This window comes from Notolepis coatsorum, assembly GCF_963971535.1.
Source record: "Notolepis coatsorum genome assembly, chromosome: 3".
NCBI lineage: Eukaryota > Metazoa > Chordata > Actinopteri > Aulopiformes > Paralepididae > Notolepis > Notolepis coatsorum.
Genome location: NC_140167.1, coordinates 48,867,781 through 48,890,426, shown reverse-complemented (window position 1 = coordinate 48,890,426; position 22,646 = coordinate 48,867,781).

The window sequence follows — 22,646 nt, the reverse complement described above, 5'->3', positions numbered from 1 at the left end:
TGCTGTTACTCCTTTCTCAGTACAATCATCTGGGCTAGTTAACAAACCAATGCAAAGTCAAGCTCCTGTCTGTACAAGCTGACTGAAGACGTCTTTACACAGAGCATCAGACCCGGGGAACAGGTAGAGCAGAGCCGGTCCAATTTCTGTGTAAAGACGTCAAGCTGGAGAAAAGGTGAATTAAACTAAGCCACGGTCTGACCCACCTCACTACCTAGGAGAGAAGCCTAAGCTGACCCGGTGTTGGTTCTGTGTAGCTGGAGAATTGCCTGAGCGATTGCCATGGTAACCATCTTGTGCAACTACAAAATGTCCTTATCAGTGTGTTGGAGTTAGCTTGCTAATAACAATATTGTTAATAGGTTTCAATGGGCAGCAGAGAGGGGCAGCAACTGGAGGAACAGAGAGAGAGTTGACAGGACAGTGACATGGGATATGCAGTCCTGTTGCTCAAAGAAAGTCCATACAGTATCTACATCTACAACATGGAAAAAGCTATTTTTAATATTAGTGAACATAAAATAAAAAAAATTAAATGTATAATGCACTGAATGAACAATCCACTGCAGTGGTTGTTGGCACCCATGTTCACCTGTGCCCAACATGCACAATTTGCTCAATTCATATTGTAATTTGTGTAGAACCTACTAAATGCATTTTACCACATAGCTTGTAAAAGGAAAAAACGGATTTAATTAGACTACATGTCAAATGAATCAATATGCTGAGAGAGAGAGAGAGAGAGAGAGAGAGAGAGAGAGAGAGAGAGAGAGAGAGAGAGAGAGAGAGAGAGAGAGAGAGAGAGAGAGAGAGAGAGAGAGAGAGAGAGAGAGAGAGAGAGAGAGAGAGAGAGAGAGAGAGAGAGAGAGAGGATAGGGCAGACAGGGCAGACAGAATAGGCTATGGCTGCTTTGGACAGCTTTGTTTGTAGCGGGTCACAGCCACTGCCTGCTGCTCTGAGGAAGAGAGAAAGCACCAAGAGAGCAGCCTGAATAGGATCAGAAAATTACCATGACACTAATTTGCGGCGTAAGAAAGTCACGGTTGATAATGTTGTTCAATGCCAAATTTGCCATAGGTTGCCGACCACATTATGTTCACCAATACCAAAGGCTAAAGAGAGGAACCTTGTCGTCATGACCAAGTTATTGTTGTAAACATGGGGCCCTCGTTTACCGGAAGGGCAGAAGACTACGAGCTCTGTGAAGAGCGAATGTTGTGCTGCATGCACGGAGTGAAACTGAAGACAACGATCTTGACGGCCCCCACGGGAGAACTAACGGCGGAAGGATATCAAGCAAAATGCAGACGCATACTGCGAGTTAGCACCACTCCTAGACGACACAAGCTTGGGGCTGATATTCCGCGACACAAAGGACAAAGGCAGAGAGAGCCTAAAAGTGTTGAGAGATCACTACATCGGCAGGGGTAGACCCCGGATCATATCCCTCTATATAACACTGACCGCGCTGACAAAAGCAAACACAGAGACTGTGACCGAATACGTCATTAGGGCTGAACAAATCATCACGGCGCTTAACACATATAACGTCGTACAATGTGTTTCAAGGTCATGCTAATTCTGCCAAACCACGGCGTACAACGTTATTGATGTCATATTAAATTTTTTCGCCATGGTATTCATAATTCCCTCACCCAGCCTCGGCTGATACAGTGGGAGCCTGCACAACTCTGCAACACTGCCGCCTAGTGGATGATCGGCGAGTTACAACCGGAAATGGATCTCTGGTGATCTCCGTGCTTCTGGCAAATGCGTCCGGCACTCACATATTGTTGCAGGACTCTAGACACACATCCGTGTATATCGATCGCTGCCATAACTCAATAATCGATATGATTTGGGCGTTTATTATTATTATACAAACCGGAAATGGATCTAGTAGATCGCCGTCAAATAAGTGGGATATTTTTCCTCCAGTCTCATCGGCGAACGGTAAGAGGACGCTGACGTCATTTTCAGCGTGTTTGTTTATTATTATTAATGCAAACTGCTCTGATCAATATATCACCCATACTACATAAAGCATTTACTGACGATCACGGAATTATAAACGACCCTCCCCCCCGTTCATCCGTGCATGATAAGTCATAACGTTTAGGATCATGTACAGTCGAAATTTTTTATATAGCGTGTATCGGCAACAAACGGCAGTTGATCATCTATATATGCGTTTATGCCTATAACTCGCGTTCTAGGAATTACTGCAGAAAACGATAAAAACATATTTATATTCTAGACGGTATTTTCGTATGAATCTATGAATGAAAAAGTATAACGTTCCTACATCCTGAACGATAGATAATCGATGTTGAATGGGCCATAGTAATGTCAATTTAGCAATACAATTAAAAAAGTTATAGCCCAGGGCGGTCAGGTGGCGTAGCGGAGATTGCGTTTGTCACCAACACCGGAGACGCTGGATTCGCATGTTCGAATCCAGCTCACAGCTCCGGCGTTGTCACCATCTTGGCTAGCCGTTCACACTAATACAATTGGCTGTATCAGAGGGTGGGAAAGCTGGCGGGGTGGGTCCGGGTCGTTGTAAACAGCGACTCCTACAGTTCGGTCGGGGCGCCTGCTCAGCGCGGATAGGATCTAAGGGGGGTAGTGTGATCCTTCCACACGTTACACCCTCTCAGTGAGAGTCCGTGCTGCCAGGTGAAAAGAAGCGGTTGATTGGCTAGACGTGTGTCGGAGGAAGCACGTGATAGCCTCCACTCTCCCAGACCGACTGTGGGGGGTAAGTGCGCAGCGACCAGGAAGGGGATTGGGAATTGGCATAACGACTAACATTGGGATGGGAGAAAATTGGAGGAAAAAGGAGGGGGGGAAAGATCAATAAAAAAAATTAAAAAAATTATAGCCCTGCAATGAAGGTAAACATCTCCATAGGCTTAGAGTGGTGGCAGAGAGTGGTATGGGACGGGCAAACTCTGTGGCAGTTAATGTGTTAAGAGTGCAGGAGAGGCACCGAGCGATGGACTAATGATGGCGATGGTTATGCGAGGACTACCGGAGATGTATAAACCATTCACACTGTTGGTGACACACGGTTCAGCGGACATGTCGCTGGGGGAGTTCAAGGCCAAGCAGCGGAACTTTGAGGCCTCAGAAGACACACACCCAGTCGCAGAGGAGGCGGGAGAGAGGGTACTGAAGGCCCGGGCGGCACCAAGAGAGAAGACCAGACCCCCGACGGAGCTGGCGTGTTGGCGATGCGGAGAAAAGGGGCACCGGAAAGATAACTGTACAAAGACTGTTTGGTGTAGCTTCTGTAAAAGCACGGGCACACAGACAAAGTGTGTAGAAAGAAACGCGACCAGGGCGCTCGGTACGCGCATGATGGCGACTGTGGACAAGATGGCGGCAACGGTGAACGTGAGGCGAGTCGAGATGACGCCCGGAGAGCAGCGGGACGAGAGGACTTCATCTTCGGGGCGCAGACAACGTACGTCACCCAGTCAACGCAGCAGCAGCAGGTCCAAAGGAAGGGACTGATCGTGGACACAGGTGCGTCGTCCCACATCATCAACGACAGGAACCGATTCAAGAACTTTGACAGCACCTTCGAGCCGGAGAGACACAGCATGGAGCTGGCAGACGGGAAGCGCACATTCGGGTTGGCGCAGGGGAGAGGAGACGCACAGGTATGCCTCATAAACAGTGAGGGGCGCCGGTGTACAATGACGTTAAAGAAAGCTCTCTACATACCCTCGTTCCCACAAGAACTATTCTCTGTCAAATCTGCTACTGCAAACGGTGCCAAAGTGTTCTTCAATGAAGGTAAAGATGTTCTTGTAGAGCCTAACAGTACGCGATTTAACATTGAAGTGTACAAGAGAATGTATTATCTACAAACAGAATGTAACGATAACGATATGTGTAACGTGACTGTCAGTCATGATATTCAGACATGGCATGAGATCATGGGTCATTGTAATTACGAGGATTTACTGAAACTGCAAGCGGTGACAGAAGGCATGCACATTAACGGTGAAAAGCATAGACCTAACAAGGAATGTGAAGTGTGTATAAAGGGGAAATTCACTCAATCGAGGAACAGAGGTCCCACGGAAAAAGTAAAGATACCACTTGAGCTAGTTAACACAGATCTAGCCGTTCCAGTAAGCAACGAGTCCATAGGTGGCTTTAAATATGTACAGTCTTTTACAGATGTGTGTATAGGGGCAGTGTTTGTTTACTTTCTCAAAGCAAAGAGTGACACATTCCAGGCCACGGAGAAATTCCTTGCAGATGTAGCCCCTTATGGCAACATAAGATGCTTGAGGTCCGACAACGGAACCGAGTTCACAAATAGAGAGTTCCAATCACTGTTGAGAAGGAACAAGATAAGACACGAGACGTCATGTCCTTACTCCCCGCACCAGAACGGGATAGCAGAGAGGGAAGGACACACTCTTTTCGAAATGGCTAGGTGTAAGCTAATAGATGGTAACTTACCTAAGAGTCTATGGCATTATGCGGTACAAGAAGCCGCTTACACCAGAAACAGGTGTTTTAATAAGCACACAGGCACCACCCCGTATACCGCACTGACAGGAAAGAAGTGTAATCTAGCCAGAATGCAAACATTTGGGTCAGTGTGTTATGCTTACCAGCAGGACAGAGGAAAGCTCGAGTCCAGGTGTGAAAAAGGACTCTTCGTTAATACATTAACGAAGTGAACAAAACATTAGAAAATAGAGAGTTAGCAGATATTGAAGATCCACAAGAACTATGGACAAAACTGAAAGAAAAACTGGGAAGCGTTGCAGACATAATCTGTGGTAAACCAGAAAAAGTTGAGAAACAAGAGTGGATGACGAAAGACATTCTGGATGAGATGAAAAAGAGAGCAGACATGAAGAATGCAGACAGAAAAACTGAATACAACAGAGCAAAACGAAAAGTACAGAAGATGTGTAGAGATGCAAAAGAGAAGTATTACAAAGAAAAATGCAAGGAAATTGAAGATCTAGACAAGAAGCACAACCCTCTCATGTACAACAAGATCCAACAACTAACAAGGAAGAGGAAAAAAACAACCCAAGGTGTCAGAGACAAAGAAGGAAAACTGCTCCTTGACGAGAAGGAAATAATCAATAGATGGGCAGAGTATGTGGAAACACTATACAAAGACCAGAACAGAACATCAGACACAGGAATTAGTCTAGAAGAGATAGAAAAAGTCCAGATCACAAAAAAAGAAGTTGAAGAGGCTGTGAAGTCACTGGCCACGGACAGATCGCCCGGCGAGGATGAGATCCCTGCTGAACTGATTAAGAACTCTGGTGACCGATGCATCGAGCTCCTTGTGAAACTGGTAAACAACATCTATAACTCAGGAAATATTCCAAATGATTTCCTAAAATCAATGTTCATTCCAATCCCAAAGACCGGAAGAGCCACAGAATGCAACAATTACAGGACTATCAGTTTGATATCTCATGCATCAAAAGTACTCCTGAAAATCATCAAGAACAGAATAGAACCCATAATTGAACATCAGCTCTCGGATAGCCAAATGGGTTTTCGCAAAGGAAAAGGAACAAGAGATGCAATCTGCCAACTCAGAATCATTGGTGAAAAATCGATAGACCAACAGAAGAAGCTGTATATTTGCTTCATCGATTTCACGAAGGCCTTCGACAGAGTTGAACATACAACATTGATGAGAACAATGGAAGAATTCAAAATACCAGTTTCTGACCGAAGAATAATTGCCAACTTATACTGGAGGCAGAAGGCTAATGTTAGAATAGGAAAGGAGAAATCAAGAGACTTCCCGGTGGAGAAGGGTGTAAGACAAGGATGCATCTTGTCCCCTGTACTCTTTAATATGTACAGTGAATCACTGATGAAAAAAGGTCTGAGAGGAGGGAAAGGAGTAAAACTTGGCGAAGAGAACATCACCAATATAAGATACGCGGATGACACTGCTATAGTCTGTAACTGTCAAGAATATCTACAGGACATGATGAATAAGCTGAATGTCGAATGCAAAAACTATGGAATGTCACTAAACGCAAAGAAAACTAAAGTAATGATCATTGAAAAAACACCAGGAACTGTTTGTAAAATACAGGTGGATGGAGAAAAACTTGAACAAGTGAAGGAGTACATGTACCTTGGAAGCTGGATCAGTGAAGGTGGAAGAGCTAACATGGACATTAAGAGAAGAACCGGAATTGCAAAGGGCGCATTCTGGAACCATAAAGAATTATTGAGAAGAAACATAAGTTGGAAAACGAAGACCAGGATTTTGGAAACGTATGTTATGTCAGTCTTTTCATACGGAGCAGAAGCATGGACGCTGAATGAAGAGGCAAAGAGGATGATAGACTCTTTTGAAATGTGGACACTGAGGAAGATGCTGAAGATAACATGGAAGGATAAGATCAAGAATGAGGAGGTACTGAGAAGAGCGGATATGCAAGGGGGACAGCTGCTGGAGAGGTTGAAAAAGAGAAAGATGGAGTTGTGCGGGCATGTTCTGAGAGGATCCAGCGGGGAGATGTTCAAGAAGGTGGTGATGGGGAAGGTGGATGGAAAGAGAGGAAGTGGAAGACCAAGAAGAGGCTGGGTAGACGATGTCTGTGATTGGAGTGGAGTGAGAGGCGGAGTCACGGAGTTGGAGAGAAGAAGTGGGGACAGAATGGGTTGGAGAGTGATAGGCAACCTTCGGAACGAAGAAGCCACCTAATGATGATGATGTAGGGCACGACAAGGGTAGCCCCGCTTTTCTAGTCTACTATCCCGGTAAAAGGAAAGTGCAAAAACACAGGCTAGTCAAATTTGTCACAAAGACAACATGTGAGAACAAGACACAGACAGAGGAGCCAGAGCTGGACTCCAGAGTAAGGTGTGAAGAAAGAGAGACACCACAGCCTAGTGTACTGAGCACAGACGTGCAGACAGACAGTCAACAACTCCCAGAGGATGATTACGGGAAGCACCCGAGGGTGACGTCACGTGCCTCATGCAGTGGGAGGTATCCCTCATGGGAACACAAACCCCCAAAGTATCTGAAAGACTATGCCTAGAGAGAAAGTGACGAGGATGACAGTACACTTACCAGCATTGATTACTGCTACAGAGTAGTGAGTGGAGTACCTCAGACCTTTAAAGAGGCCATGGTGTCCCCTGAGTCAAGAAAATGGGAGAGAGCAATGGATGAGGAGATGAGGTCCCTAGAGGACAACCACACCTTTACTCTAACCAAGTTACCAGAGGGTAGACAGACAGTGGGAGGAAAATGGGTGTACTCAATCAAGGAGGGTATTCCATGTTTAAATACAGAAGGAGGGTATTCCAGATTTAAATACAGAAGTGGATTCCATGTTTAAATACAGAAGTGGATTCCATGTTTAAATACAGAAGTGGATGATTTAATCATCGCAGCGGACAACACTAGAAACCTAGAGCAGGTGAAAAGTATGCTCTTGATAGATTAGTTCATTGATGCCTGGTAATATCTTATATCTGTGCTTAGGCTGTAGGCTGCACCCTGCTCTCTCTGTCTCTCCCTTTGTGCATGTGGCGTGACCTGATGACCTCTGGCTCGAGGCTCCTTCTACACAGGGCCCCCTGTACATCTCACGCACACACATGCACGCGCACACGCACACACACTCATGTGCACACGCACACACTCACGTACACACGCGCACAAGCTGTCACGCCTTTGAGTTATGGAGATGTTATTCCGAGAAGGGGTCTTCTACATCTGGAACCAATTAGCCCCCCTTCTTCTGACCAAGCACACACACAGCCTAGCGAGCACACAACACACAAACACCCATGTTACACACACAGAGACATACACACACCCCCCCCTCCCCTTTCTCTCCCCATCCAAGAGTGTATAAAATGACATGTAATATGGACATTCTGCCTCCTTCTTCTACTGGTGATGTGCCCGCGCGGGGTAACTGTCTTCTTCTCTGATGAATAAAAGCTCCGTTTGAGAAATACTCTGTCTTCCGCTTCGTCTTTCGGCCGACTGGTCCACTGGCAAATCAATTAAGAATTCACGAGGGATAGGAAATCCCTAACAAATGGAGGTTCCAAAGTGAGAATTGATGTGTTCCAGCCGCAACCAACGACGGAACGGGGAATGGAGACGCGGAGGAGGAGAAGACGATGCAGAAGATCCAGACATTCACTACCAGCTGTCTGCAGCGCGTCTGAACCAGGGGTGAGATACCAGCAGCCCCTCAGACGTCCGTGACCAGACCACCAGACGACCGGGTGACAGGCAGGAGGAGACGAAGGACAGACAGGCCAGGATGAGGGCCAGGACCGGAGGAGATGGCAGCTGAGCAGCAGAGGCCAGAGATGACCACCGCAACACCGGAGATCAGCGACAGCAGCCAGGCACCACATGCACCGCAGATCATAGGCACCGCCGCAAGTCGTCTACGACACGCAGTTCATCCACGACGAGAACGGGGGAAGCGGCCGCAGGAGAGACACTGAGCTGAGTTGGAGTGATGGTGGGCCGGCCGGCGAGAGGTGGAGAGGACAGTCCAGAGACACTGGGAAGGCGGCCGACCAAGGGAGACACGTTTGTCTAGGGGACCCGCACCTGGAACGGGGACCAACCTCAGGAGGTCAGCCCTTGCCCTCCAGAAGACGGGGCCGACCCAGGTGGGCGGTGCACTGTAACAGAGGGAAGGTAGCGCCCTGATGGACGTTGGGTGTGCCTGAGTAAGGGGGGTCCGACGGGTTACGTGTGTCTTCTGTTAAGTTGCCAGAATTGTGTTTCTCTCTCTCTCTCTCTCCCGCTCCCCCCCCTCCCTCTAAATCTCTCTCTCCTCTCTTGATGTTGATTATCCCGTCTGGTATTGGATGTGATGCATGTAATGAGGTGACAATCGACGGATACAGATCCATCAATGAACTGTGTGTTGACGTATATATTTAACGTCAAAAGGGGGAATTGATAGATTAGTTCATTGATGCCTGGTAATATCTTATATCTGTGCTTAGGCTGTAGGCTGCACCCTGCTCTCTCTGTCTTTCCCTTTGTGCATGTGGCGTGACCTGATGACCTCTGGCTCGAGGCTCCTTCTACACAGGGCCCCCTGTACATCTCACGCACACACATGCACGCGCACACGCACACACACACTCACGCGCACACGCACACACACTCACGTACACATGCGCACAAGCTGTCACGCCCCTTTGAGTTATGGAGATGTTATTCAGAGACTAGGGGTTTCTCCATCTGGAATCAATTAGCCCCCCTTCTTCTGACCAAGTACACACACACACACACACACACACACACCACACACACACACACACACACACACACACACTCACACACACACACACACACACTCCTCCCCTCCTCTGTATGTATAAAATGACATGTAATATGGACATTCTGCTCTCCTTCTTCTACTGGTGATGTGCCCGCGCGGGGTAACTGTCTTCTCCTCTGATGAATAAAAGCTCCTGAAATACTCCGTGTTCCGCTTTCGTCTTTCGGCCGACTGGTCCACAACTATATCAATTAAGAATTCACGAGGGATAGGAAATCCCTAACACTCTCCACCAGATTCAAAATGAAAGACCTGGGTAGGTTAAAACATTTTCTAGGCATGGACTTCGAACAGTCCGCCAGTTGTGTAAAAATATCCCAGAAGATATATGTGGAAAAGATCCTGAAACGTTTTGACATGCAAGAATGTAGAACAAGGGAAACACCATGTGATCAAAAACTAGACTACCAAGAGGATGCTCAGAAATTGACAAATGTAAAAATGTACAGAGAAGCTGTAGGTAGCCTCATTTATTTGACAACATGTACTCACCCTGACCTATGTTTTGTAGTGAGTAAATTATCACAACATTTTGCTGATCCCACACAGGAGCACTGGATTACAGAAAAACATGTTTTTCGCTATCTCAAAGGCACAGCAGATAAACAGCTTTGTTTCAGAAAGAGCAGCAAGGGCTTAGGGCCTAAAGCCTACAGTGATGCAGATTGGGCGGCAGACGCCACAGACAGAAGATGTACCACAGGGTATTGTGTGAGTTTGGGGACAGACAGCTCACTGGTTTCATGGAAAACAAAGAAACAGCCCACAGTGGCGCTATCAACTTGTGAAGCCGAATACATGGCTCTAGCTATGACAATACATGAATGTATTTATCTAGAACAACTGCTCGAAGGAATGGATACCTATGTATATAAGAAAACTGTTGTTTATGAAGACAACCAGGGAAACCCTGTGTGCCGACAGAGGTGTAAACATGTGGATATAAAATATCACTTCATCAGATCTGTCATCAGAGAAGAAATGATGACACTTGTTTATTGTCCTACAGACGACATGGTTGCAGATGCTATGACCAAGCCTGTCTCCAAACTGAAATTGAGAAGATTTGCAGAGGTCATGTTTGGTGTGTAAAATATTGCCTGTTATGTAATATTGACTGCCATATTTTTTTTTGATGTTCTGAACTGTATTCTTTTCTTTGAAAGATGTTTTAGGAAAAGTTGTACAGTATACACGTTAGCCATAAGTGGGAGTGTTGAGTTTATGTGTTATATATGATTGCATGTAACTGCTTAACTGTTTCCACAAGAGGGCGCTATAGGCGCAAGGAGACGTAGCTATTGGAGCTGACGTCAGGTAAGAGGTATTTAAGGGAATGTTCCCTCCCCCTCTGTCTCTTCCTCCGTCGCCTCTCACAGAGAGAAGGTCTCGTGGTGCATAAGCTATGTGTGAAATAATAAACCACGCCAAAGGCTAAAGAGAGGAACCTTGTCGTCATGACCAAGTTATTGTTGCTCCCCAGGTGACTCTGTCAACAGTACTTCCTACAACCTTAGTACTCAATTCACGGATAACCTTATTCCACATTTGTGGAATTGTGTTCAGGCCCCCAGCATTGAATAAATATTTTACAATATAAGCTATAACTATAACGTCTTCTATGACCCAGTGGCACATGTTATACACGTCTGTATAACGTGACAATCGCCATTTTCTCCAAGTGCCGTGACATGTCACTATGCACACTCACACAATATATATCAAATATATACGTTAGGGCGCCTAGGTGGTGCAGTGGGCAAGGCGCTCACCACCAATGCAGGAGATGCTGGGTTCGAGCCCAGCTCTCCGCATTGCTATCAGCTTGGCTGGTCATTCATACTAATACAATTGGCAGTATTAGGGGGTGGGAAGCTGATGGGTGGGGATCGGACGTTGTGGACAGCGACTCCTACAGGTCGGTTGGTGCGCCTGCACAGCAGAATCAGGAAGCGACGGGGGCGGCGTGCCCTCCCACGCAGACCCCCGACGCTGAGAGATCACGCTGTGCAGGTGAAAAGATGCGACGGCTGCTTCCTCGAGTACCGGAGGGGACACGTGATGTAAGGCTTCGTCCACATTGCAGCCGGCTTGTGGGAGGCATGGCCTAACAGTGTTCGAGACAGGGGAGGGTAGAATTGGACGATATACGAAAATTGGGATGAGAGAAAAAATAGAAAATGGGAGAAAAAGTTGATAAAAAAAAATATATATTATATACGTTATTAACCATTCAAATTAGTTAACAATCCTCCTTACATTCATGCTACCTAACGTTTAGCTTTAGGAGGTAGAGTTTCTGTACTTTTCACAGTGTACTGACCTGAAACAAATAACAAATTGATAACAAACTATCATTACACCTGGGTAAAACAGAGTCCATTCTCTTCGGATCAAAAACCAAACTCAGCAAGACCGACGGCTTCTCAGTTACAGTGGGTGACAATATTGTCACAAGGAAAGATGAAATTACATACCTGGGTTCCATCCTAGAGGCAAATATTTCCTGTGACAAAATGGCATCCAATGTAATAAAAAAAGTCACCCAACGAACTAGATTCTTGTACCGGATCTCCTCTCTGGTAAACTAGAATACCCTGAATTGACTCTGGCAGGAGCACTCATTCAAGGGTACTACGACTATGCTTGCACCTCATGGTACCAAAGCACCCGCTCCTTCTATTGGGTGACTTCAACCTGCCTGACTCATCTCAGTCGGTCCCAGTGGTCTCCCTCCTACAACAATTTGACCTGACTCCCACTGCCATGCCTCCCACCCACAAAGCAGGCAACTCCTTGGATCTCATATTTTCCCGTAACTCCAGCATCATTAACACCACGGTAACTCCCCTACATGTATCTGACCATTCCTTCATATCCTTCTCACTAACTCTCATGCTTAACCGAAAAGTCTTCACCCCAACTCAAACCGTCTCACTCAGACGCAACCTGCCCTCCCTATCCCCCTCCACCCTCTCCTCTGACATAATATCCGCTCTACCTTTGAGTGACACCTTCTCTGCTCTCCCCACAGAGATGGCAGCCTCCACCCTCCTCTCAGCCCTTGCAACCTCCTTCGACAAGCTCTGTCCCCTCGTTGAGAAACCTGCCCGCCGTTCCCCACCCAGTCCATGGCTGACGGATGCAGTGAGAGAACAAAGACAGGTCCTGAGAGCGGCTGAGAGGAAGTATAGAAAGTCACGCCTCACTGCTGACATCGACACATATCACAACCTCTTGTTAACATTCTCCAAAACCATTACTAATTCCAAAGCTTCTTTCTTTCACCATAGGATCGAGGCCTCTGCCAAGAATCTTCGCAAACTGCATGCTACCATGTCCTCCCTCCTCACTCCCCCCCCCCCCCCCCACCTCCTCTTCCCTCATCTTTTTCTGCCGAAGACTTTGCGATCTTCTTTGAGGAAAAAGTGGAGAACATCCGCAGCTCCTTCTCCCAACCCCCACCCATTCCAAACGCTGAATCGAGAACCTCATCCTTCACTCTGTCATCTTTCTCTCCCATTACAGAAGCCGAGACCCTGACACTGGTAACGTCGAACCGTCCGACTAAATGCCAGCTGGACCAGCTACCCTCCCCACTCCTCCAGACCATAGCACCGGACATCCTCCCATTCCTAACTGCAACCATCAACTCCTCACTCAACTCGGGGGTGGTCCCCACCTCCATAAAACAAGCCAGAGTCACGCCCCTCATAAAAAAAAAAAACCTGAACCCCACCGTCATAGCCAAATATCGTCCTGTCTCTCTTCTCTCCTTCCATTCTAAAACACTTGAACGTGCTGTATCCAACCAACTTACTGCTTATCTCTTACAGAATGACCTCCTAGACCCCAATCAGTCTGGCTTCCGGACTGGCCACTCCACAGAAACGGCCCTCATTGCGGTCACAGAGGCACTTCACTTAGCAAAAGCGAAAGGCCTCTCCTCTGTCCTGATTCTCCTAGATCTATCTGCAGCCTTCGACACAGTCAACCATCAGATCCTCCTCGCGGCCTTCGCAGGAATGGGAGTGGCTGGATCTGCGCTGACATGGCTGACATCATACCTCAATGACCGCTCCTACCAAGTGTCATGGAGAGGGACTCTGTCGGCCACCCGCCCCCTCCGGACGGGGTGTCCCCCAGGGCTCGACCCCTTCTCTTCTCCCTCTACACTAAATCACTGGGTAACATTATCACGTCTCATGGCTTCTCATATCATTGTTATGCCGATGATACTCAACTCTTCCTCTCCTTCCCTCCCTCAGATATCCACATCTCTGAGCGGATCTCGGCCTGTCTGTCCGACATCTCCGCCTGGATGACGACCAACCACCTCAAACTGAACCTAAGCAAAACAGAATTGCTCCACCTGCCGGCCAAATCCTCCCCCCTGACCGACCTCTCCATCACAGTCGAGAATGCAGCTGTGACCGCGTCGCCGACCGCCAAGAACCTTGGTGTTGTCCTCGACGACCAGTTGAACTTCTCTGCTCACATCGCAGCGACAACCAGAACCTGCAGATTCCTCCTGAGCAACGTCAGAAGGATACGCCCCTTCCTGACAAAAGAAGCCACCCAACTCCTCGTCCAATCAACAGTCATCTCCCGCCTCGACTACTGCAACGCACTGCTAGCTGGCCTCCCGGCCACTGCCACCAAGCCTCTTCAACTCATTCAAAACGCAGCGGCCCGCCTGATCTCAAACCTACCGAAGTCGGCCCATGTCACCCCACTTCTTAGGGACCTGCACTGGCTCCCCATTGCTGCACATATCCGCTTCAAGGCCCTCGACCTAGCATACCGTGCGGCAAAGGGAACCGCTCCCGCCTACCTCCGGTCAATGGTCTCTAACTACACACCCTCAAGACCCCTACGCTCTGCATCTTCTGGCCGCCTCAGATCTACTCCTATCCAAGCTCCCGGAGGGACATCAAAGAGAAGCCGCCTATTCTCAGTCCTTGCCCCACAATGGTGGAATGAACTACCCATCCCAGTTAGGACAGCCGAAACCCGTCCAATCTTTCGCCGTCGACTAAAGACGCACTTCTTCAACCATTATCAAAAAATAATAATAAAAAAAAAGATATCTAACCTTACTGTTATGCACGTGTCCTAATAAACTAACCTACACTGTAGCACTCAACACTTTGATGAACATTGTTACTCAGCTGATAGAGTTGTGCCCTTCCTGATGACTTGTCGTACAGAACTTGTAAGTCGCTTTGGATAAAAGCGTCAGCTAAATTACTAAATGTAAATGTGTGTGTGTGTGTGTGCGCGCACGCGCGCGCGCATGGGGCCATTGGGTGGGGCCGGGGGACAAATACACTGGAGGAAAGTAACCCAGCTCAGCACTGCCCAAATTATATCATCACTATTGCCTGTTTGAAGGATATCATCCTCAAATACATATACACCTACATGCCTTGTAGAATTCCACACATAAGAAAGAAAGATACTGGGATGAATAAACAAAATAGGAAATAAAATTTAGATAAGGTGCTACTGAGATGTTTTGGTGAGTTCTTTGTTTTTTTGTGGAAGTTGCCCTTCTTAAAAATGCATGAACATTCACTGATAATTGGTCTGTAGTGGAGTCTACAAGGTCTACATTGCCGGACCATGTAGAATCCGGACCTTGTAGACTGACATAATTATGTGCATAGTTTAGTCTACACAGGCCATATTTCAAATAATCAAAATCTTACTTCATTCATCTTAAACATTCTTGATTTGGGGGATTGGTAGTTCCCATGAAATCTGAAGTTGTTCAAACGACAACAGCGATCCACCTTGAATTAAATCACACAGCCGAGTGAAACCTTGTTGGCTCAGTTACGAAAGGGGCTACTTAATTAATTAATCCAACCCACTTTATTTATAGAGCACATTTAAAAACAACAAAGTTTATGAAAGTGCTGTACAAGTCCCACAACATAAGATAAAAAAAAAAGAAAAAAAAAATTCAAAGCTTCGAATTAAAATCGAAGCTCGGCCCCGAAGCTTCGATTGCCAAAAAAAGCTTCGAAGGTCAGCCCTAGTTAATATATCAAATATAAATCATTGTTTTGTGCGTGATTCACATGACGTCACTCTCTCTCTCCTGATAGAGAATACCCCTAATACTGGGCGCATAGACTTAACGCGCACAAGCAAATACATTTTGCCTATCAGGGTCTTCAAATATGATGTCTCTGGGCGCGTTTTCTAGCGCTCGAAGCAAGCTCTGCGCCACTGTACTCGTCACGTCGTCAGTGATCAGAAAATCATTTGGAAGAGGAGCCAGTAACTAGTATTTTCATTTCGATTCAGTGTGTTAGCTTAGCTAGGCTCGTGGAAGTGTATTCTCAGGAGTTGGAGAGATCATCACGAGATACTGTACATTCAGACGTTGGATCTAACTAACTAACACTTATGGAAAGTTCAAGACAAGCCTGGACCACAAAGCTTCTCGAAGGGTTAAGGCTATACTCTGTCTTAGCTGGTTCGGTAAGAACAACAACAACAACAACAACAACAACAACAACAACAACAACAACAACAACAACAACAACAACAACAACAACAACAACAACAACAACAAGCTATATGGCTAGCTGGATGCAGTCATGTAAATGCGTATTTTGCTTTCCATCATCATGCCTGCTTTTTCAAACTACGGGACAGATACAACATGCCCATGGACTGTTACACTGTAAAGGATATGAAACACTTTTTTTTTTGTGGACAGCTGAATGTCAACTCTTCTGATGGTAAGTCATATGTTTAATTTAGGCAAGCCAGCCTTGGCTCTTTTAACCGTTTCGGGGCCAACCACGGATAAATCCGTGTTTCGAATCCAACGGTTGAGGACCAACCACGGACATGTCCGTGGCAAGGTTGTTTTGGCTTTTATTCCATTGTAATAACCTACTCGATGTCACCGAGCTGCACTGCAGATCTACCCTCCTCTTCGAATTCTGAAAAGTGCATTACCGGCCAGATCCTCTTAGGGGCGATGTCTCGATAATGCAGTGTGCCCTGTGGCAGAACGGTGCACTATTTTTTTTTTACTTTCAATGTAGATTCCAGTTAGTGCAGCCTAGTAGCTTGGAATACGTTTTGGGACGCAGATTTCAGTGTGCAGTAAAGGAATATATCAGCCAATGGACATATGGATCTACCAGATGGCGATCGATAACTGGGAAATGCTTTGGGGGATCCAACCGGCCCACGGGAAGATCTTTTTCATGTAAATTACATGCTGATCAGGGCTTGTTATGATAGCCATCCACCCGATCAGCGAATGAGGCTAATAAGGCTAACGCGGTTATTGGTAATCAATAATCAGAAACAACATCCCCCCCCCCTTTCATGCATTCATGGTGGACCATCATACCGATCATATGCAGTTTGAGTTTTAACTGTTAGCTTCTGTATATCCGAAATGCCATTGGATTTAACGTTATTAACTATTAAGCTAATATCTTAAGTTTGTCAACACAATGTGGCACGCCGTGAACGCCATCAATCAAGTGTGCATGGCCTCACTACCCGCCTTTTTTAAACTCAAATACCCTATTTTGATTGGATAATTATATTCTTAAGCCAAGCCCGTGCACTTTTTTTGCAGTGAGTGATTGACAGCTGGCCATCAAATGTGTTATGGGATCAGGCCAGGTCAGAGAGCTCAGAGCTGTCACTTGGACATTTTTGAAGAAAAAAAAATTCACTGGCATTGTTTTTTTCACAGTGGAAAACATTTCTAACAATTCTTTTTTTAATAATAAAATAATAAATAAAATATATATGTATATTAATCATTTTTTCCCCCTGTATATTACTAGTGAAGCACTGCCTCACTAGTTGTCATGCAATAACCTCCACTGATATGTGGTAATTTGACATTCTGTGTGTAATGTAATGCAAGTGTGTTTAGTGTTTTGCAAATCACTGTGTGTATTGTTTTGCAAAAAGTGTGAGGCTGACTTTGTGCTTATAGGGGTGCAAATCTGGGCCTATGTTTTGCTCCTTGATCTAATTTGAAACAAAAACCAATACTAAGGCTCCTTGGCTGACTGTATCCTCCGCCTGAGCCAAATCGGATGAGACATGTGCAGGTTATCATGGTTATGGACAGACAGACAGAGGGACACTCACATACAGACACAAGTGATTACAATATCCCATTGTACTTGCCAAACATTTCCCCCTCACAAGAAGATGTCAGACGACTTAATGGGATAACGTTCACGTCACTCAAAAGAACAATTTGTTAATGTCAAGAGAAATCTGTGTTCAGAGTTTGAAAAGATGTACTTAGAGTTGTAAAAATACATGATATGTCTAAACCAACGAGATGAGAAGGAACAATGCAGTCATTCTACCGTAAAGAGCTTTAACTACACAATTATAGCAACCTATAATATCAGACATATCACTAAGAACTGGGACATCCTGCTTAGTGACCCAGCCCTTTTTCAGTGTTTGTGGAGCCTCTAGCTTCCTCGTTCAGAAGGTCACCAACACTAAAAGACAGCCTGGTGAGGAGTCACCTACACTGTAAAAAATTAATGTTTTTTCACTGGAAATTCACTGTATTATTTTACAGATTACTTTTGTTTTTCTACTTTAAGTGTAAATGCCATAAAAATACAGTAAATTACCTTTTATCAAAATATTAACCATTAAATAAAGGTTGTAATCTGTAAATGTATTTGATCTTACAGTGTACCCACCCCACCCCGCTCAAAACCCACTACTCGGTCCCTGAAACCCACCGGCACATTCAGATGTGGCTCCTACATTCTACATCGGCTTCTACGTTGGCCGCACAAAACGCAAGCTGTGGGAGAGAGCGGCTGACATGAATACGCAACGCATACGCCCCAACTACCACACGGCAGGGCCGTGGGCTACACTAACCCTGACTCTTTGAAAGTCATGACCATTTGAGGTCATTCCAAAGAAATGCAAGGGGGGGCGACAGACTCAAAAGCGGGAGACTTTTTGAATAGACGTCTCAGGGCCACTTCCTTTCCAGGCCTAAACAAGGAGATTTACTTCTCTCCCCTTTCTATTACCTCCCTGTGAGTTTTCTAGACAGTGTATTAATAGGAACACTGTATTGTTACACTGTTGTACTTTCATGCTGCATTATTTTATTTCTGCATGGCATGATGCTGTTTAGGTCTTTGTATATCACCATTATACCGCCCACTCAGTAGTGCATATTATTATTGTTGTCGTTATTTTGTGCTTTGACCTATTTCTTGTGAAGTGTTCTTTGAGGGTCCTCCATTATGTGTATGGAGGACGGTTTCAACGATAACATTGTAAAAAGACCCACGTTTATTTCCTGTTGCAATGTTTGAAGAAGTTTGAAGTTAGAATAGTTGACAGAAAATCTATTTGGGTCCACACTGCAGTGGTGAATATTCATGGAAGCCAAGGGAAGCCAAGCTTCCCCAAAAATATAAACAGTAAAAAAAATATATATATATTTAATTAAAGATTTAAAAAGATTATTATTATTATTAAATTTTTTAATAGTTTACAATAATAAAGAAAATCTGTCAGTGTGAGCCCAACAGTCTGCTGGTAGCATTATTTTGATTGACATTTGGAGGCTTTTTTGACGCTAGGCCGTTTTCTTTTTTTTCATGCGTCCTATTACCTCATTATTAGCCAATAAGATTCAAGCTTAATTCAATGGTTTGGGCTTAGAGCCTAAGCCTTAACACAGCTGCAGCTTGGTTCTACTGTAGGTTAGAGGCATTTCTTCTTCAATGTCTTCTTCAGCCCCCGGCGGCTGGACCTGAAAGTTCCCACCAAATTCACCAATCAAATCACATTAAAAGCAAAACGTGACAACAACGTCATCGCCTCGCGGGCGAATTCTCTAGTACTGTAGATAGCGTTGCAATCATGGAGGAAGGAGATATTGTTGACTAGCTTGCTTGCTAGCTAACGTTATGTTGTAACGTTATGCGAGTCTTGTGAATGTCTAAACAAATGGCATTGTTTGATTGATTGATTGAAAACTTTATTAACGATGCAATGAAGCATACAAGCACTAGTTAGAGGGGGAATTCGGATTCCTCTCTCGGATTCATTCATTGAGCAGAACTGAAATTCGCTCAGCTGCAGAAAAGTTGAGGAGACAATACCCACAGGACTTGGAGGAGAACTTTGTTTCAAAAATCAACTTTGTGGACGAGTTTTGCCACTTTGCTTTACTGTCTATTGTCTACACATTTGGAGCAAGGCGCGTCAGCTGCAACAATGGTGAGTAACCGAATAACTTTTCATAAGTGATGCCGCTGTGCAGGGACGTGCACAGGACTTTAGAAAGGCAGGTGCCGAAAAAGTTGAAAAGGGCATATTTTATAAAATGCAATGTGAGCGCGCGTAGCGCGCGAGCCCGATTTTTTTGGTTAATACAGTCTATGGTACATTCAGTTTCACCAATGTCACCAAAACTACATAGTGTCCCTTTAATAACACAATATGCGCTCCAGACCAACAGCTGCGCAGTAGCAGTACTGTCTATCTGTATGTCATGTATGTCATATATGTTACGATGAATTGAAAATGGGGGACCCTGATGTAAACAAGACGAAAGTCTTTCTCTGGTCTGCATCCCCTTAACAATTGTATGTATTGAGCTGTACTGTACTGTACCCATTCTGCAATCTGTTAATAAAGTTTTCATTCATTCATTCATTCATTCATGCGGGCGCGCTGTGTTGAGAGAGCAAGAGAGAGAGAGAGAGAGAGCGAGAGAGAGAGCGAGAGAGAGAGAGAGAGAGAGCGAGAGCGAGAGAGACAGAGAGAGCGAGAGAGAGAGAGAGAGAGAGAGAGAGAGCGAGAGAGAGAGAGCGAGAGCGAGAGAGACAGAGAGAGAGCGAGAGAGAGAGAGAGAGAGAGAGAGAGAGAGAGCGAGAGAGACCGAGAGAGAGAGAGCGAGAGAGAGACCGCATTAACTCACTTGTTAGTTGAAACGTGGTCCAGGTCAGCAGGGCTTGATGAAGTATTATGTCCACTGTCCCACAGGCCACAGCCACAGTCACAGACTGTTGTCTTGATGTTTATCCACTGTGACTCCAGACTGCATCCAGCCAAATCGCTTATTGTTAGCACTGTAGCTTTGTTGTTGTCAGCACACATTATCTCTTGAGATAAAGCTGGGAACGAGGTTACAGCACACGGGACATTCAGGAAGTCAAAAAAGATAGTGCTTGCCGATTGGTGCTAAGAACAGCAGGGCGGGTACAAGCGGTGTGACGTAATTGGCAGACTCGACTGTCAATCAAAATTATTATGTTTTCCGTCAGAACGAATCCAGGCTGGAAGGACCTATTATTTACGAGAGGGGTGGCATTTCTCTCTCTTTCTTTACCTAATATTTAGATGCTATCGTGACATCTTTCATTTGGAAGGGCAGGGCAGTATATCTATATGTGCAACAGTAAAAAAAATAAAAATAAAAAAAAGTGGCATAAAAAGGGCACTTTCTAATGAAAAATGAAAAAGGCAGGTGCCCGGGCACCCCTTCACCCCTATGTGTGCACGTGCCTGCCGCTGTGTGTGTGTGTGTGTGGAGCCAAACTGTATATGTTCTGCCGTGTCATAGCATACTGTGTTATTCTTTGATGGGCCGCCGAGCCATACTGTACATGGTTTGCTTGGTTTGATCATGGGCCGCCGAGCCATACTGTATACTGTATGTCGGCAATATCTTGACATATTCCTATTCTATTAATAATCGCAGTCCTGACTCCTGTGTGCGGACTGCGTTGTGGACGTGTTTGTTTACAGTCTCTGTATGCACTATGGCAAGTATTTCATATCTTAACCAACATTGCAAGACGCTTATAATGGGAGGGAGGAAGGAAAGAGGGGGATAATGAGAGACAGAGAGCAAGAGACATACTAGGAGAGAGAGAGAGAGAGAGAGAGAGAGAGAGAGAGAGAGAGAGAGAGAGAGAGAGAGAGAGAGAGAGAGAGAGAGAGAGAGAGAGAGAGAGAGAGAGAGAGAGAGAGAGAGGAAAAAGAGAATTCATCGTTCACCTTAGGTAAACAAGACTAAAGTATTTTTCTGGTCTGCATCCTCTTAGCAGTTGTTTGTATTGAGCCATACTCTATTGTACCCATGGCCGTCTAGTTATAGTTGAAAGTGGGGGTGTGTCACATAGCAATGTCTAATGACAATATAGAATATAAGCTGGAGCGGGCTGTATGTGAAAACCAGCCCCTCCAGTAGTGCATTAAGCAGTCCCGGGCAGGTAAGAAAATAAACACAAGGCGTTGTTCCAAAATAGTAAATTATATTTATTGTACCGGGTAGGGATTTAAACCTCCACTGATTTATTATGCTAAGGAGGGGAAGTAATCCCACAAACATATAAACAAATAGGGAAAAAGGTAATTGGAGAACAGACAAGGTAAGGTAAAGGAGAATACTAATAATGTATATATAATACAATATGAGCTAATATAATATAATAGGATATGATATAATATATAGTATATTACTTAGCACCAGAGCAATACAAACAGATATATATATATATATATATATATATAGATACTTACTTCCAAGCAGGAAGGAATATGGCTCTAAGGCCCACAACAACAATATATATATATCCTGCTACTGGTAAGTCCATACACAGTGGCAAACAAAGCACAGAGTATCCACACACAGTGGTCAAATCAATGGCAACCTCCCAATCCTCTGATCACTGGCAACTGACAGAGAATGAGGCTCCCCGATGTGTGTCATCTCCCACTCTATTAACCACCCATCTCCACTGCCTGCTTGAAGATGCACCAATCAGGTGCAACCAATCCAATCAGGGAGATGAGTGGCATCTGCGAACAGAAACAGGCGATTAGGAGATGACACAACAACACAAATAATATACTACCCTGATGTTACATGGTGTTAAAATATATGGCAATAATGATAATGAACAACCCACGTACGTGACACCTCCCCCATAGAAGCGAACCCACCGGGTGAGCAAAACATTATTTTCCAATCAGAGCAGTACCTCCAGACCTACCCTCTGGATAAGGCATCGGCCACAACATTGTCCACCCCCTTTTTGTGACGGATGACAATGTTGTAGCCCTGCACCAACAGGGCCCAACGCATCAACCTCTGGTTGTGATTGTACATGTGAGCCAAGAACACCAGGGGATTGTGGTCCGTGTAGACCAACACCGGAATAGCGCTGGAACCCACGTACACCTCAAAGTGCTGGAGAGCGAGGAGCATCGCCAGCGTCTCCTTCTCGATGGTC